Here is a 16149-nt window from a genome sequence, read left to right as displayed (position 1 = left end):
ACAGGAGTTGCTCGGTATTCCCTCTTGGAACCAATTGCAGTGCTTGATGAGGGTCACATATGCCCTGCCTCTCCAAACAATTGAAATATGGAATACACATGAACATAGAACCAAATGATGGAGAAGATGTGATGACCTTATACATTTTTGATGGACCAGTTCAGGAAGACTTGTTGTAAATGAATCTCGGACCCTAGTATAAATTTCCCGATTCATGCCCTAATATAGGTATACTTTAACATTTCCTTATATAGGCATAGAAATCATTACCATATTTGGCCTAAACCATACAGCCCAAATACGGCATGGATACTTCCACTAAGCTCCAAGAATTAACAACGTTTTCTTGGAAAAACCCGCCTTCAGCAGCCCGGGACTCCCCCCTGCTTGAATATTAAGTTCTCCTAAAATTCCCAGCGTTTTCCAAGAAATGAGCCTTTGAGTGACGTTATTAAGTCCAAACATGCGTCAAACTCAGCACCTTCAAAGTATAAATATGCCTTGATTTGCCTAAACAAACACACAGTGTTTTGGAGCAGATCGACTGTCTACTTGTCCGACGCCCTGCAGCAGCAAGTGCCGAAGGAAGCTGACCCTCCAGCAGACGCACTGCAAGACTCATTTCTCCTGCCGAGAAATCCAGCTCTATTGTTTCCAGGCTACCCTTGCGGGTATCTGGGAAATCGAGTCCCGAGAACGAGATACAAGACCTCCTTCATTCTAGAACCAAAGGTATGGAGCTGATTAGACCTCTTTGAGAATTATTGGAATCAGATTCCTGGCAGAGAACTCCTAAAACTTAAGCTACTCCTCGTATACTTCCTCCATCACACTAGACATAGGTTAGGTACACCAGGGTAGGCGTATTTAGAAGCACCAGTTGAGTACTTTTAGTCATCCTTTTATCACTGTAGGTATTTTATGTATTTTATACATTGTATGCACTTTATGGCTTAGAAACCATATCATGCTTTTACAGTACTACCTTATAATACTCTTCGTATTATATGCATTGTACTTCATAGTAAGCTTTACTATTGTAGCAGTTAATTTTCAATGCTTGAGAAAGAAGACTGTTCAATAAATACCTTTTTATTGAAAACGTCCGTCTCTCTATGTCTCTTGCACCTCTGGAGAAACTACGCATGCACAATAGACTAAGTGAAATAGTTATCTATTGTTTCTAGAGATTTGATTTCTTATTCTTGGGAAACAAAGTTGTCATGTTTTAAGTGGTTGTCAGAAACTAATCCCTTCTTGTTTATTCGAGAACATTTCTAGTGACCTCTGAGCTAGCTGGCACTCACAATTAAGTCTAATTTAACCGGTAGAGACCTAGTAGACCTCAGTCCTACGTCTAAGCTACAGGATATATTATGCCAATGTGCAGAGCCTGTTGGGAATTTAGGAACCACAGTACATGGCGCCCAACGTTTGGTAAGGCAATAATTTAACGCTAGATACTAGAGTACCTCAGTCGTGCTTTTCACAAAGACCCCTCTTTCGGTAAAAACTCCAATAGACGACTGGAGTGGGTGAAAGGGCATAATATCCGCCAAAACTTAGTAGGACGAGAATCCTATGTATTAGTTTTGGTCCATTCAACGTTGAAGGATACAGTGTTCCAAAATATTGTGCACCTAATCTTTGTTCCCTTGAAAATTATTCTGCGAAACTTTCATTAAACAATGTGGGAAAATGCCGACAACAACGCAACTGGTGGAGCTGCAGTAAATGCGAACCAACCGGGTTTAGACGTTACAGGGTTTAATGAAAAAAGCCCGGATGGTATAGTCCCCTCGAGATGGAAGGAAGCTTATGTCACCCCCATCCTGAAAAAACCCTCACTGGACCCTCTAAAACTCGAGAACTATCGTCCTATCTCCCTCCTTCCATGGGCTGCGAAGGTGACAGAAGCTCATGTAAACGGCATTCTGTCCGATCACCTTCAATCTGCTAACACTCTAGACCCTTCGCAGAATGGCTTTCATGCTGGACACAGCACTGAAACAGCCCTCCTCTCCATGGTTGAACATCTACGCGCTGTGTTGGATGCGGGTCAAGCGGCGGCACTGGTACTACTAGATCTCAGTGCCGCCTTTGACACTGTCTCCCATGCAATTCTTTTGCAGGGGCTGGGAGAGGCGGGCGTCAAGGGCGTGGCGCTGGAATGGTTTCGATCGTTTCTCTCCGATCGGTACCTTCCGGGTCTCCACGCCTCCCTTTGAGTCTAAACCCCATAGCATCGAACAGGGAGTTCCGCAGCGATCAGCATTGAGCCCCACGCTTTTCAACCTTTTGTGCAGCCGCTGGCTGCTGTCGCCAAGCGTTGCGACCTTACCATGGTGTCTTACGCTGACGACACGCAGCTTGCGGTTGCACTTAGTGGGGACTCGATACTGCGGCTGCTAATTTTCGTGAGGGTCTCAGTGCGGTGGCTGGATGGATGAAGGCCAACTGCCTGCAGCTCAATGCCAAAAAGACCGAAGTATTGATTGTGGGCAAACAGAGCAGCCTCTGGGGTGATAAGTGGTGGCCTGCTGACCTTGGCCCCACTCCGATTCTGGTTGTTGAGGTGAAAAATCTAGGCGTTTGGCTAGATTCTACGCTCAGTTTTTCTTGTCATACCAAGAAAATAGCTGCGACCTGCTTCGGTTATCTACGGGGGCTCAGACCGGTGTTGAAATTTTTTTACACCCCGACTCGCCAATTGATTATTCAGGTAGTCATATTGTCTAGGCTCGACTATGCGAGCTCGTTGCTGCTTGGGGCCAATCAGGCTGAAATTATGAGATTGCAGCGCGTTCAGAACGCTGCAGCTAGGGCTTTAGTCGGTCTCCCTAGATTCTGCTCTGCTAGAAGCACTATTACCAAGCTTCACTGGCTGCCTGTGCCTCAGAGGATAGAACTCAAGACTCTATGGCCCACATGCATCAATATCGGCTTTTGCGATTTCTAAATTGCGATAAATAGCGATTCGCAATTTAGAAATCGCAAAAGCCTATGCATGATTATTTTTGTCATTTTTTATGCAATTCGGTAGAAATCGCTATTTTTACCGAATCGCATAAAAAATGCGATTTTCAAATTGCGAATTCGCAATTCCCATTCATTCCTATGGGCCAATAGGAATGAATGGGAATTGCTAACTCGCAATTTGAAAATCGCAAATCCTGATTGCATTTCAAGGGTGGTGAGGGGGGTTCAAATGAACCCCCCCTGCACCCATGAAATCTGGTTTTCGCATCATGTTGCACACGCCCATGTCCTAAGGACATGTGTGTCCGTAACATGAATGTTTTTAAAATGCATTTTCTGCGTTATTTACACTTTTTACAAATTTACTGAGTAGTTCAACTACTCGGTAAATGTATCCCTCTAATTGCGAATTCGCAATTTAAAAAGTAATCATGCATTGCTTTTAAGAAATCGCAAATTTGCGATTTCTTAAAAGCAATCGCAATTTTAGAAATCGCAAAAATGTTGCGATTTCTAAAATTGCTTGATGCATCCAAAAAAGCATTTTTGGAATCACAAACGGCCGATTTTAAGGAATCGCACCGTTTGCGACTCCAAAAATGCTTGATGCATGTGGGCCTAAGTCTTGCTTTTAAGATATTAAAACTTGCCTCTCCCCAGATATTGGAGCATCTCATTCTTCCTTACACCCCTTCCTGTCTGCTGAGATCCTGTGGACAAAATTTAGCTGTAGTCCCTCGTTTTCTAAGGAGTAGGTCTGGCGGTCGCTCTTTTAGAGTGCTTGCCCCTAAACTTTGGAATTCTCTCCCTGCCCATGTGCGTGCTCTCGATGACCTTCTGACATTCAGGAAAGCCGTAAAAACTTATATCTTCCCAAACAGATGTTAATCTTCCTTATTCTGGATTCTTTCCTTTCGCTCGGTTTGTGTTGTGTTCCTTTCCAGGCGCAGCGCCGGGACGCCTCTTAGATGGGGCAGCTGTGCGCTTAAAAATGTAGTTAACATAACATAACATAACATGCTATAATCATCCCGGCAAATATAAGGAAAACCATAACTATAAAACTTATACAAAATGGAGTATCATCGAGAGGTGGTAAAGTTATATTTGTGATAGAGGCACATGAATATCGGCAGAGAGAGGTATTCTATTCATGGATTACTTTTCCACAAGCAAATCCTGTAACACGGGAATTCCACTACTACAAAGAAGAGGAACCTCCAGCGGAATACGTCCCTTTCGAGGACGTTGAAATTCCACTACCTTACAAAGAGCATCAGCTCTGGTTTAATGGCGCCCTAAAACATCAAAATCACATTACCAGGCTCGGTCCACTAGGTAGACCAGGAGCTACATGGTCGGTACTAGCCAGCTATACACCACATCCTGACATTGAAGAAATGTCAGATAGAGAACTTTTAGCTCAGCTAAAACAATTAACAAAAGCATATAGACAATTGGTTCAATTAACAATTGACAGTCCAATCCGCCAGAAGTTAAAAGAAACAGATATAGCAGACCAACCATATGAACTTGCTAGAATTATTGAAAAATCATATAATTAGGTAGAGATAGTTTGGGTGGTAAACCATTGAAGCCCCAACTAACTGAAAATCCTGAAAAGAACATTTATTAAGAATAATCTCACTACTCCAAAGAAGAAATGGGAGAGTAATAAACAATCTCTTCATAGAGAAAAATATTCTCAACCCACAGGAAGGTCTCCCCAACAGAGAGACAAGTCTCTCCAAAGGGAGCCCTCTGAAAAGAGATATAATCTTAGGAATAGGGATAATTTGAAAAAACCTGATAGATATCAAAATAATGATACACGTCCCTCTCGATCTTTTCAGACTTCTTCGCAGAAATCGGAAAGAAGAGGACGGTCAGAACACAAGGAAGAATGGGTCAAGTTCAAAGACAAGGAACTGTTCACCAAAGTAAAAAAGCTCAATTTTCCAAAGGTAGCAAGCATAAAAATCAGACATGCCGAGGATCTTGAGGACACAACTCAAGAACGGGGAGTGGGCTCAGACAATGCTAGACAGCGCATCAGAAGTAACTATAGTTCACAAGATCCTGAAGGATCATCTGGAGACAGTGGACTTGAATGAATGTATTCAGGTTGAAACTGCAGACACCAGGGTTAGTGTACCCCATAAATTATATGAAGTAACACTCCGGATGGAGGGGGACATAACTAGAAAAATAGGAGCACTCTTCTGGGAGAAGCTCTCTAAGGGCTATGACATTCTTCTAGCTGAACAAGACTGGCCACCTGAATTTGTCAGGGAGTGCCCACATGGCGAAGAGATAATTATGCCAGCCTTCTCTAATCACCTTCCAATTCATAAAAAATATACACATGCCAGAAAATGAGCAGCAGCCCAAGCTCCAACATTATATAAAAATCATGCAGGATGGGACGAGGATTCTCCTCACCATAAAATCCAGTTAAAAAAACCAGCCCACTGCACAAAGGCAGTACCCAGTTAAGCAAGAAGCGAAAAAAACAGGTCAGTGAGATTTTAAATCAACTTGAATACCAAGGGATGATTGAAACATGCAGTATTGGAATACAGACACTTAAACTCTTGTTGCAAAACATTTGCAGTGCAAAACTCACACAGTGCAGCACTGATAAATAACATTGTGCACAAAAAATATAAAACAACATTAGATATTTCAAATGGATTTTTCTTTCAAAATATTGCACCAGAAAGCAGGCATTTGACCGCTTTCTCAATTTTGGGGACCCAGTGACAATTTTGTCGTCTCCCCCAAGGATTCAAGAATAGCCCAGGGTTATTTTCAGCAAGAGTAACGCCAAACGTACGATGATGAGGCATTATCTTATGTCGATGAAATCTATCTTACAGATGACGACTTGGACAAGCACTTGAAAAGAGTTAACACCATAATTCTTGGGTTCGCTTCTGAGGGGTATAAATTCAATTTTAAAAAATCAAGAATTGCCCACCTCAATGTCATATTCTTGGGATATGAGCTATCAGGTGAAGGCAAAAGCCTAGCAGCAAACTTTCTAAAAAACATATGTGCTGCTAAAACCTCCTAATACGCTGAAAAACATACAGTCAATTCTAGGTTTGCTGAATTTTGGAAGAACTTACGTTCTGAATTACGCAGAGAGGGTTAAACCTCTCTACGAATTAATCAAACCTAATTTTAAACCAACACATTGGACTCAAACACACACAGAAGTTTTGCGTTCAGTCCAAACAGACGTGTTAGCAAAAACTAAACTAGACGCACGCGAAAACGTGCGCAACCTTGTAATCCGAATCATCCAAGGAAGATGCGGATTCGCATACCTAACCTTTAATGAAGGAGAAACGGTACCAATAGCTTACAAATCACACTTGTACACACAAGCAGAAATGAAGTTCACTTCTACAGAGAAAATTCCGACAGCGGTTCAAACTGCTGTAGCAAAAGAGAGAGCTCTCGCGCAGGGTAAACGCATAATGATTGTTACACCTGTACCTGCCTTAGAGGCAGTGACAAGAGCAAGCATTCCTAATTCGAAAACTTTACATCCGAGATGGATACAATGGGTTAACTCTCTTGCTGCAACAGACGTTCAATACTTTTTTGACCCTAGTCTAAAGACACACGAATTTCTCCAATATGAACACGAATGTCCTCTGCCGACTGAAATTCTTCCTCTTGAACACTATGGCTGTATAATATTTACAGATGGATCAGCACAGCCCGTAATTGGGGGTAAACAAGCCCATAGTGCTGCGTGCGTGATTGTTAAAGGTCGCTGGCGCGAAGGCAAATTTAGACCTATGGTCACAAAAACTCAATCACTCGGAGACTGTACAGCTCAGCGAGCTGAACTACAGGCTTTCAAGATGGCCCTTGAAAATACAGAACGCAAATTCCCCACACTTATAGATTGCGATTTGAATTACTGCGTCCAATTTTACAATGAGTATCTGCAGAACTGGGTTCAAAACGGATTTAAAGACGCTAAAGGTGGCACAATCAAGCATAAGTTGCTTTGGGAACAAGTAGTTCTTTCACAGAAAGAACTACAAAAGACTCACGTGATACATACACTGAGTCATCAACGTGATGGCGTTCACGTTGCAGGGAATTCATTGGCTGATAAAGCCGCAAAGTCAGCTGTGCAAGCGGCTTCCATAGCTACAATTAAACGCTCAAAAAGAACGATAGATGGTGAAAGGCTATTAGCAGTAAAAGCCTCAATGGATGGCAATCATGCAGCGTTACCTCTAAACTATCCACTCGATAATACATACATAATTGATGCAAACTCTGTTCCTATTGCTCAAATCCCTGGAGTGGGGGACAGAGTAATTCAAAACAGGAAGGGGAGAGCTTACTTGATTCAAGAAGCACATATGGGAGAGGGTCTGAGACATCAAGGGATCTTGAAATCTTTAATAGAGTTAGAAAAGATGTACTGGTAGTTGATGTATACAATTTTGCAATTATTTGCCCAGACTGCAACAGAGATCGTAGTAATGAACCGCCCCAGACACCTGACTGTAGAGTAGCCAGCCAGATACAGACACCTCTGTTAGACAGCATTAGGATATCTACCCGCATGCATCCCCACAGACAATTGCGGTCCCACAACTACTAAGATGAGATTTATTTGGTTATGGCCCCAGCGCTTGGCTGACGCCAGAACTGTTATAAAGGATTTGCGAGTCTTTATTGGCACATACGCAATAGGCACGCTACATTCTGATCAGGGTCCTGCGTTTAGCTCTCGAGCTTACAAGGAGGCTTGGGCGTTGCATTGCGGTATTCTAGTCCCTTCCATCCTGAGGGTAATGCGGTAGTGGAAAGAAAAAAACGTGACATAAAGCAATCCATAACAGCAAAGGTATTAGGTTCGGGTGATGGGTGGGTCAAACATCTAATAAGTATCCAACGTAGTCTTAACAATCTGCCAAGAAATTCTCTGGGGGGAATCACTCCTTATGAGCTACTATTTGGTACAAGAATGATGATTGAGGATCTCGATTGTTAGACTTCAGTGATAGAACAGAAACCCTTTGATGTCAAAGATCGTTTGGCTGTCTTACAGGACTTAAATGAAACAAGAAGAAGTCTGAGTAACACAACACAAAAGCCAACAGCCACTGAAGATAAACCACCTGTCCCAGCAAGACCTGTCTGGATTCCAAAGATTGTGGATCTAGTCAGACTATGAACAAATGTATTGTTTTAACCATTTTGGTCATCACTATTTGCACAAATCTGCAAGCCCTAGAAATGTTTTTATGTAAAATCAATGGGAACACTGTCCAACACCACTAAAAGGCAGCTCTAAAACATTTCATGAAAAATGTACTTACTTCTCAGGGTTTAATGTTACAGATCCAGAAACGTTTTATTTCAAAAATGTAAATAAGACAGGATTGAAAACTATGTTGACCAATACCAAACAAATGTATTCTGCAAACTTTTATGCTAAGTTGTCCACATTGGGTTACGAATTCTGGAAAGACAACATTGAGACAAATACGGTCTGGGGCACAAAAGAATGGCAGGTGCAAGGTTTGGAAGCTTTATTCAGGGCCTGAACAAATAATGTTTTTAAATGACACTGTGCAACAAACCTCTTGTCTTGGCATAGCAAAAATAAAAGATTTAAATAAACCGTCTATACCAAAGCCCATACCTGAAAATAACAAAACAACAGAAGGGGAGATAGACGTACAATATGTTTTCAAATTGAACAGAACTAGTCCTGTTTGGAAAAAATGGTTAATCTGGCCCACAGACACCAATAACTGTCAAGATAGATTCCTGAACAAAACACAGGGTTTAATTCTTAACAGGCCAGGTCCAAAATACTCCCAGAGACAACATCCAGGGATAGTAACAACATATAGTGTAGGGAAACTATGCCTTGAATGGCTGAAAACTTCTACACTTCCAGAAATTAAACAATACTTGACTTTACTTAAAGAAAGCAATCATTTGCGAGATTTCTTATTGGGACCTCGCAAACCTCGCAAATGTTTCATATACACCGGTATATATGCTGCGTCAACGAAGCTTGGAAAATAACACAATTAGAACTGCAGAAAGAATACAAGAAATTGATCCTATTAACTTGGAGAAAGCTCTCTCTGTAGTGGACAATGGGTTAACTACTCTGTCCTCCAAAATATATTCATTGGACAGCATTGTATCCTCTGCAGTTGACATAATGGAACAAGACTTGCTAATGTTACATTACGGCCAGTCTCAATTACGTTCTATAATGCAGCTAGGCTGGACATTACAAAATCTGCGTTCAGGCTACGTGCCATGGAGGCTTATCAACACAACGTCATTGTTTACTAGGTTTAACCTTACAGATAAACAAATCTCTTTGGCACAAAGAGGAGCAGACTATACGGTGCTGAGCATTGAAAAATTGGAAAGATTACCATTGACAGTTTCTAAGAAAACTGCAATAGAATGGATATTTCATGGCACCATCATGATTCCAGTGACGATTTTCCAGTTTCAGTATTGTCTACAGCATATACCAGAATGCCTGTATGAAAGGTTGGGTAAAGAATACATTAAGTCAACATGGACCTTACCATATACACACAAATATTGGAATAAGGGGAAAGAAGTATTCCTTAGTGGGAAAATTTTTAAAAATTCACTAAGTGGTACACGTCTGTGCCACGGTATTAATTTACACGGAGCCTGTGACGGTTCTGCTAATAACCTTTCATGCCACCTGCACGGTACTCCCTCCACACTGATAGAACCCGTTTTCAGGCAGCTATCCAATGGCAGTTATGTTATGTTGAATAATCACAGCTGCTGTGGAATGGTGCCAGGAAAAGTTTATCTGGTTAGTGTGTCGTCCATGGTCACTTGTTGTATGCAAGTATTGTATCCAACTCGCAAGTCAGACAGTCAGATGGCAATATGGCCTTCACTGAATATCTCTTCTATACGAATTGATACTTTAAGCAGACAGAAGTCTATTATTTTGCAGAAATCTGTGCCACTGACATCATCAAAAGAAACATATGATCTGCAAGTTGCAAGGACATCTGCAGAGATACATGCATTATTATCAACAAACTGCCCTGTACATTTCGCAGAAATGTTAAGTGAAATCTTAAACATGTCTGATACCAGTGGCATCGCACATGTATTTAAGACGATTTTTTCGGGACTGTTAACACCATTTGAAGCAGTCTTCGGCATTTTTCCAAATTTCGTGCGCTCTGTGTTCGGCGGCCTGCCTCTCATCTTGGGACTCGTAGCAGGAATACTATTTTTATTTCTTCTGCTCCGATATGGCAAGTCCAGTAACCGGCGATACCCAGAACCTCATGGAACAAACGTTCCATGCCCAGAGGTATCGTGAGAGAATAACACAGATTCTCGGCTTGGCTCGTTTAAGAGATCTGAATACGACATGACTTCTCTCGTTCAGACCAATCTGGCAAGATTGCATCTTACCTGTTATACGATGCCTGCTTTGCGGAGAGGAATACGTGTTAGACATCTGTCTTACACTTCCATCAGTCCTGCCATCGGATGTCGACGCCTTGCTAGGTCCTGTAACGGCTCATGCATTGTGTTGCCCCCAACGGCTACAGATCCTGATGACGGCATTCATTGAGATCTCACCTGTAAGTCTAACTGAGGGTGAGGTACGAGAAACACCAGGCACACAATTACCATTGTATATTACCATTACTAACGCGGCAACAAGCGCTGACGGCAATGCTTCTCATCTATGCATATTTGATCTCCTAGATCAAGTGGTTCCACTTTCACCTACTGTGGTAGACAATTTCTTTGCCAGCCTAGACGACTTGATGTTTTCTCCTGACACCGAGAATAACTTTTGAGTCATGCACACAGTGTTCTCTGAACTCTGAAATTCGGCCTTCATTTTTCAAAACAAAGACTTCTAACATTTGGAACTCTATTTTCATAACAAATTGAATTTTTTCTCTCTTTCCAAAAGATTGCACTTTTGGCACAGACTAATCTGCTTAAAGTAGAACTATTCCGAGAGAACAAGTCAATTTTTTGAAGACTGACTAAAAGAGCTATTTGGCCTCGTCCCTATTAATAGAAAGATTGCTACGACATGTTATGTTATGAAATGATCTCGACTTTTTTTCTGTATTTAAGAGACGTTTTCATAATTGTAATCTCATGATTCTTTTCAAACTGCATAAATTAGACTAAAGACTGTATGCTTAGAAATTGTTCCCTTAAGTATATTACGTACTGTAGTAAATGCTAAAAATATTTTTTCTGCATACCCAGTTCAAATGCATTTTATGTATTGGGGTGGGATTGTAAACACTAGCTTTAGATATGTTCAGTGCTTGCTAGGTTAGCTTTATTGAACTTAAGACGGTGAAGTGGGTGTTGTAAAGGAATCTCGGACACTAGTATAAATTTCCCGATTCATGCCCTTATGTAGGTATACTTTAACATTTCCTTATATAGGCATAGAAATCATTACCATATTTGGCCTAAACCAAACAGCCCAAATACGGCATGGATACTTCCACTAAACTCCAAGAATTAACAACGTTTTCTTGGAAAAACCCACCTTCAGCAGCAGCCCAGGACTTCCCCCTGCTTGAATATTAAGTTCTCCCAGAATTCCCGGCGTTTTCCAAGAAATGAGCCTTTGAGTGACGTTATTAAGTCCAAACATGCATCAAACTTGGCACCTTCAAAGTATAAATATGCCTTGATTTGCCTAAACAAACACACAGTGGTTGGGAGCAGATCGACTATCTACTTGCCCGACGTCCTGCAGCAGCATGTGCCGAAGGAAGCCGACCCTCCAGCAGACGCAATGCGAGACTCTGTCGTTTCTCCTGCCGAGAAATCCAGCTCCAGTGTTTCCAGGCTACCCTTGCGGGTATCTGGGAAATCGAGTCCCGAGAACGAGATACAAGACCTCCTTCATTCTAGAACCAAAGGTACGGAGCTGATTAGACCTCTTTGAGAAATATTGGAATCAGATTCCTGGCAGAGAACTCCTAAAACTTAAGCTACTCCTCTTATACTTCCTCCCTCATACTAGGCATAGGTTAGATACAACGGGGTAGGCGTATTTAGAAGCACCAGTTGAGTACTTTTAGTCATCCTTTTTTCACTGTAGGTATTTTATACATTTTATGCACTTTATGGCTTATGTTGGACTTGGCCCTTCTGGCAGGTTCACCCCTAAACTTTTTCCTTTTTGAATGTGAATTGGTGGTAGTGATTTTTGGTTTCTGCACACTTTCACTGTGTCCCAGTGGAAAGTGCGTGCGCACTGTGAACGCGTGGAGTAAGGTTGGCCTGCCCTCCCATAGGAATGCATGGGGAATGTCTGTGTCCCTGGTATTTCCTGATGCGTGAGGTGTGCAGGCTCGAGTCTGGTATGTGCGGACTCATGAGATTGAATGCTGCGCAATGATATGTGCGGCGTGTATGTGTCTAGTGTGGAAGTGCCGCTTTTAGACATGGGTGTGCATGTGCAGTGAGTGTGTTGGCACGTGATTGGCTGGAGCTGGCTGGTGAGCCTAGCTCCAGGAGTCTGGATGGGTCTGCCCGGTGGTGAGTGTGGAGATTAGCATGCTGATGGCTGGGGAGAAGTGCACCTGGGTCCTGAATAGGACACAGGGCGTCCTAGCGCTAGAGAGGCCAGTTGGCCTAGGGACTGCCACAGTTGGTGGCTCATGTGAGTTTTGGGCAATTGTTTTCCTTCCCTACGCCTCTGAATGTGTAATGTGCTTATACCCCTACAGGTATTGTGATACTTAGGTGGTTGTTCTTGATAGTACAGGTGTTGCTAGTGAGGTCCTGGTTCCCTGCGTGACATTTTCCTAAGGTGGTTAGGGTTGCGTAGGTGGTACTTACCTGTTACCAGTAATTACTGGTTGTGTGCTAAATTTTCTAAATTGTGCTACAGTGATTTTATACTCTATGACCTAAGTGCTAGTTCTAAAAGTGCCTATTCCTGACAGTGGTCCATGTGGCCCTGTCTTCTACATATCCCCTGTAAATTCTGCCCGTGCCTGTTGTCACATTGTAAAGTGTGTGTTTTTATCTAATGTTTTTTGGAGTAATACAAAGGCTATTTTTACATATAACCTTGTGTGGAGTTTCCTTTGTGGTGGGCCTTGGGTGTTGTTGCTGTGTGCGCGCGCAAACACTTAACCTACATAGCCTCCAAGTTTAGCCTTGCTGCTCGCGTCACGTTAGCTAGAGGGTGAGCAGGGGTTATCTTGGTGTGTAACTCCGTTGCCCTGACTTTGGAATGGTGGTCTCTGACTGACTTTGGCGCAAGCCCTGGCCAGCAAGGGATCCCATTTGTAACATTGGTGGCAGGCGGTGAGGGTCCGGATTTGTGTTTGCATTGTACCGCAGTGGCAACTGGCCACACTACAAAACTCTGCATTTTAGATGACCACATTTTGGGGATTATTGATTTTTTGAAGTTCCATATTTCTTCTCCTAAAGGTATCATTGTGTAATTGTGTCCAGTACATTTGTTCCCCGCCCCGCTCCCAGAGTTTGGTACCTGTGTCACGTGTGGTCAGGTTGAGAATCAGGGGTGGTAGAAACTGCTGTACCAGTCCGAGGGGCTGTTGTGTGTGGATGAATTGTGTGTTGCACTGGACAAGTGAGGGTGAGGTCTCTGGGATAGGGTACTTGCTGAATACCATTGTGAATTGTGTACTCCTGTGTTAGGCTCAGACCCCTAGGTTCCCTGTGTAATCTTGTCTCTAGAAGGTCTGCCAAAATGGAGCCTGCTTTTGAGTTCAGTAATCTAGATACATACAGTAAAGGGCAGCTGGTAAGGTTCTGTGAAGAGAAAGACATAGGGTGGGGTGAGTCAAACTATTACGGACTTAGGGACCGCCTGATAAGGTGGCAAGAGGATCAATGGGATCTTGAGCGCAGTGAGGAAAGGGCCTGGGCCTCACACCATGAGGGTGGTGGGTCTGTGTGGAGCCCTGAAGATTCAGAAGAGGAGGGAGAAGTTGACAGTACCTGGACACCAGTAGAGAGTAGAGACCCCATAGATAGGGAGTTCCTTGCTGGGTCCAGCGTAGGAGGCAGCGCCTCATCCCTTTCCCTGTCCCAAGAGGAGTGGGAGGATAGGATGAAAGAAAGGGAGCACCAGCTGTCTCTAGAAAAGGTCAGGCTAGAGAATGCCCAGGCTATGGCACAACTGGGCGTTAGGAAGCAACAGCTAGAGGCTGAGAAGGTCTTAGCGCAGGAGAGGATAGAGGAGGCTAAGAGGGCATGGGCCAGGGAGAAGATAGCCCTAGACGGTAGACTATCCCCTGTGCGTAATTGTGGTTTTCTGGACTCCCCAGGGAGGGTTGAGCCCAGTGGTGGCAGCTATCTAGACTTCAGTGCAGGAAGTCCCAGTCCCAGTTCCCAGCGTATGGTACCTTGTTCCCAAGAGGAGGAGAACAGGTTGAAGTTCAGGAACCATAGGAAACCACCTCAACAGCAGTGGAAGTATTTTGTGGATGACTGTTCGGATGAAATGGAGGAGTGGCTGACGTCTAACTCGACAATGAGAGGGACGGAGTAGTGAATATGTTTCTCAAAGAGCAGTTTCGCAGTGTTTGTTGTTCAGAGTTGCGCCGGCACCTGTTGAAGTCTGAACACTTTAGTTTTGGGAGCTTGCAGAGGAAGCAGAGCGCTGGGAAAGTGCTCGAGGCTCTCTAGAGTCATTAGTGAGTGACTCCAAAAGTAGTGGTTCAGGTATCCTCCAGCCCAGCGTGGTGGAGGAGGCTCAGTGTAGCCCAGCTAGGTCCCAGGATAGCGAGGAGGGTGTAGGGGCTTACTGCCTGGCTCAGTGGAGCAAGAGTAAGTGGGACACCGAGGGGCCCCAGACGCACGAAATCCTGCCTCAGGACTTAGATGGTTTCTGTAGGGAACACCAGGTTGGGGACCTAGGCTGTCCTGTTACTCCATTTGAGGAAAATCTCTTAGTGAGTAGAGGACCTGGAGCGTCTATAAGCAGAGCTCCCGTGGTTCTAGAGTCTGGCAGTGCCGCTCCGGTAGGGAGGGTACAGGAGTCCAGCGTGAGGAGTGATTGGGGGATGAATTCCCCAGTGGAAGAACCAGTGGGTCAGGGACTACCCAGTTGGGCTAGGATCCCGTGTAATGACCATGGTGACACCACTTCTGTTCTGGAGGATCTTCGCGCACTGTCAGGTGTACAGGGTACAGAAGATCTGCGCCAGACAGACAGTCACAGAACATATGTGTCATTTTGTAGCCTCAGGGGGATGGTGTGTAAATCCCCAGAAGTCCTGGAGTGCCAGGCAATTATTCCACCAAAGGTTCTAGACCCGAGGTTGGAAGGCCAGGTTCAGGATCTGCCTGACCTGAAGGGTAGGACGTCTATAAGCACCGTCCCGACCGGTTCACCTTCCAGGGGAACCCCTCCATTTGGGAGGGTGCAGACCTCTGGAAGGTGGTGCAGAGGGTGGGAGAACCCACCTCTGACCCCGGTGCAACCTCAAGGGTTAAACCCTGGGTTGGAATGGCTTTCTAGGTATACCCCTCGCCAGAGGAGGAGGAACCCTGGGAGAAGAGGTAAGGGGAGGAGAGCCTTCCCTGAGACTCCTGGTCTTCCTGAGGATGTAGACCCTAGGCTGGAGAACCAGTGGCAGTCTAGTCCTGTCTTGCAGACAGGAAGAGTGGAGAATGGCTACTATGTGCCAGGGGTTACTACCCCCCACTCTGCGAATAGGCAAGGACCGGTGGCACCTGGGTGGCCTAGGGCCTGGTCCTGGCCGAGGACAGTTGGGGATTACCAGTGGGGTAGCTCAGTTAGTCCCTACAGTAGTTTTAGAAGAAACCCCACGGGTTCACCGTGGCATAGAACAGGAGGGTGTCCCTGCAGTTGATTTGATTTGATTTGATGATTTGATTTGATTTGATTTGAGTCTTATATAGCGCGTGGTTACCCTTGGGCGTCCCCGCGCTTGTCAAGGAGTCCGTCAGACCGTTGCAAAGCCAGTTCGACGTATTAAGATGGGAAAAGGTGTGTTTTCAGAAACTTCCGAAAATGAAGAATGCAAGTCTCACGACGCAATTTCAAAGGGAGCGAATTCCAAAGGGTGTCTGTATGCACCGAAAATCTTCTGCCTCCAGTGCGAG

This window comes from Lissotriton vulgaris, chromosome 4_1 (assembly GCF_964263255.1).
Source record: "Lissotriton vulgaris chromosome 4_1, aLisVul1.2, whole genome shotgun sequence".
Classification (NCBI taxonomy): Eukaryota; Metazoa; Chordata; class Amphibia; order Caudata; family Salamandridae; genus Lissotriton; species Lissotriton vulgaris.
Note: the sequence above shows the minus strand (reverse complement) of the source record.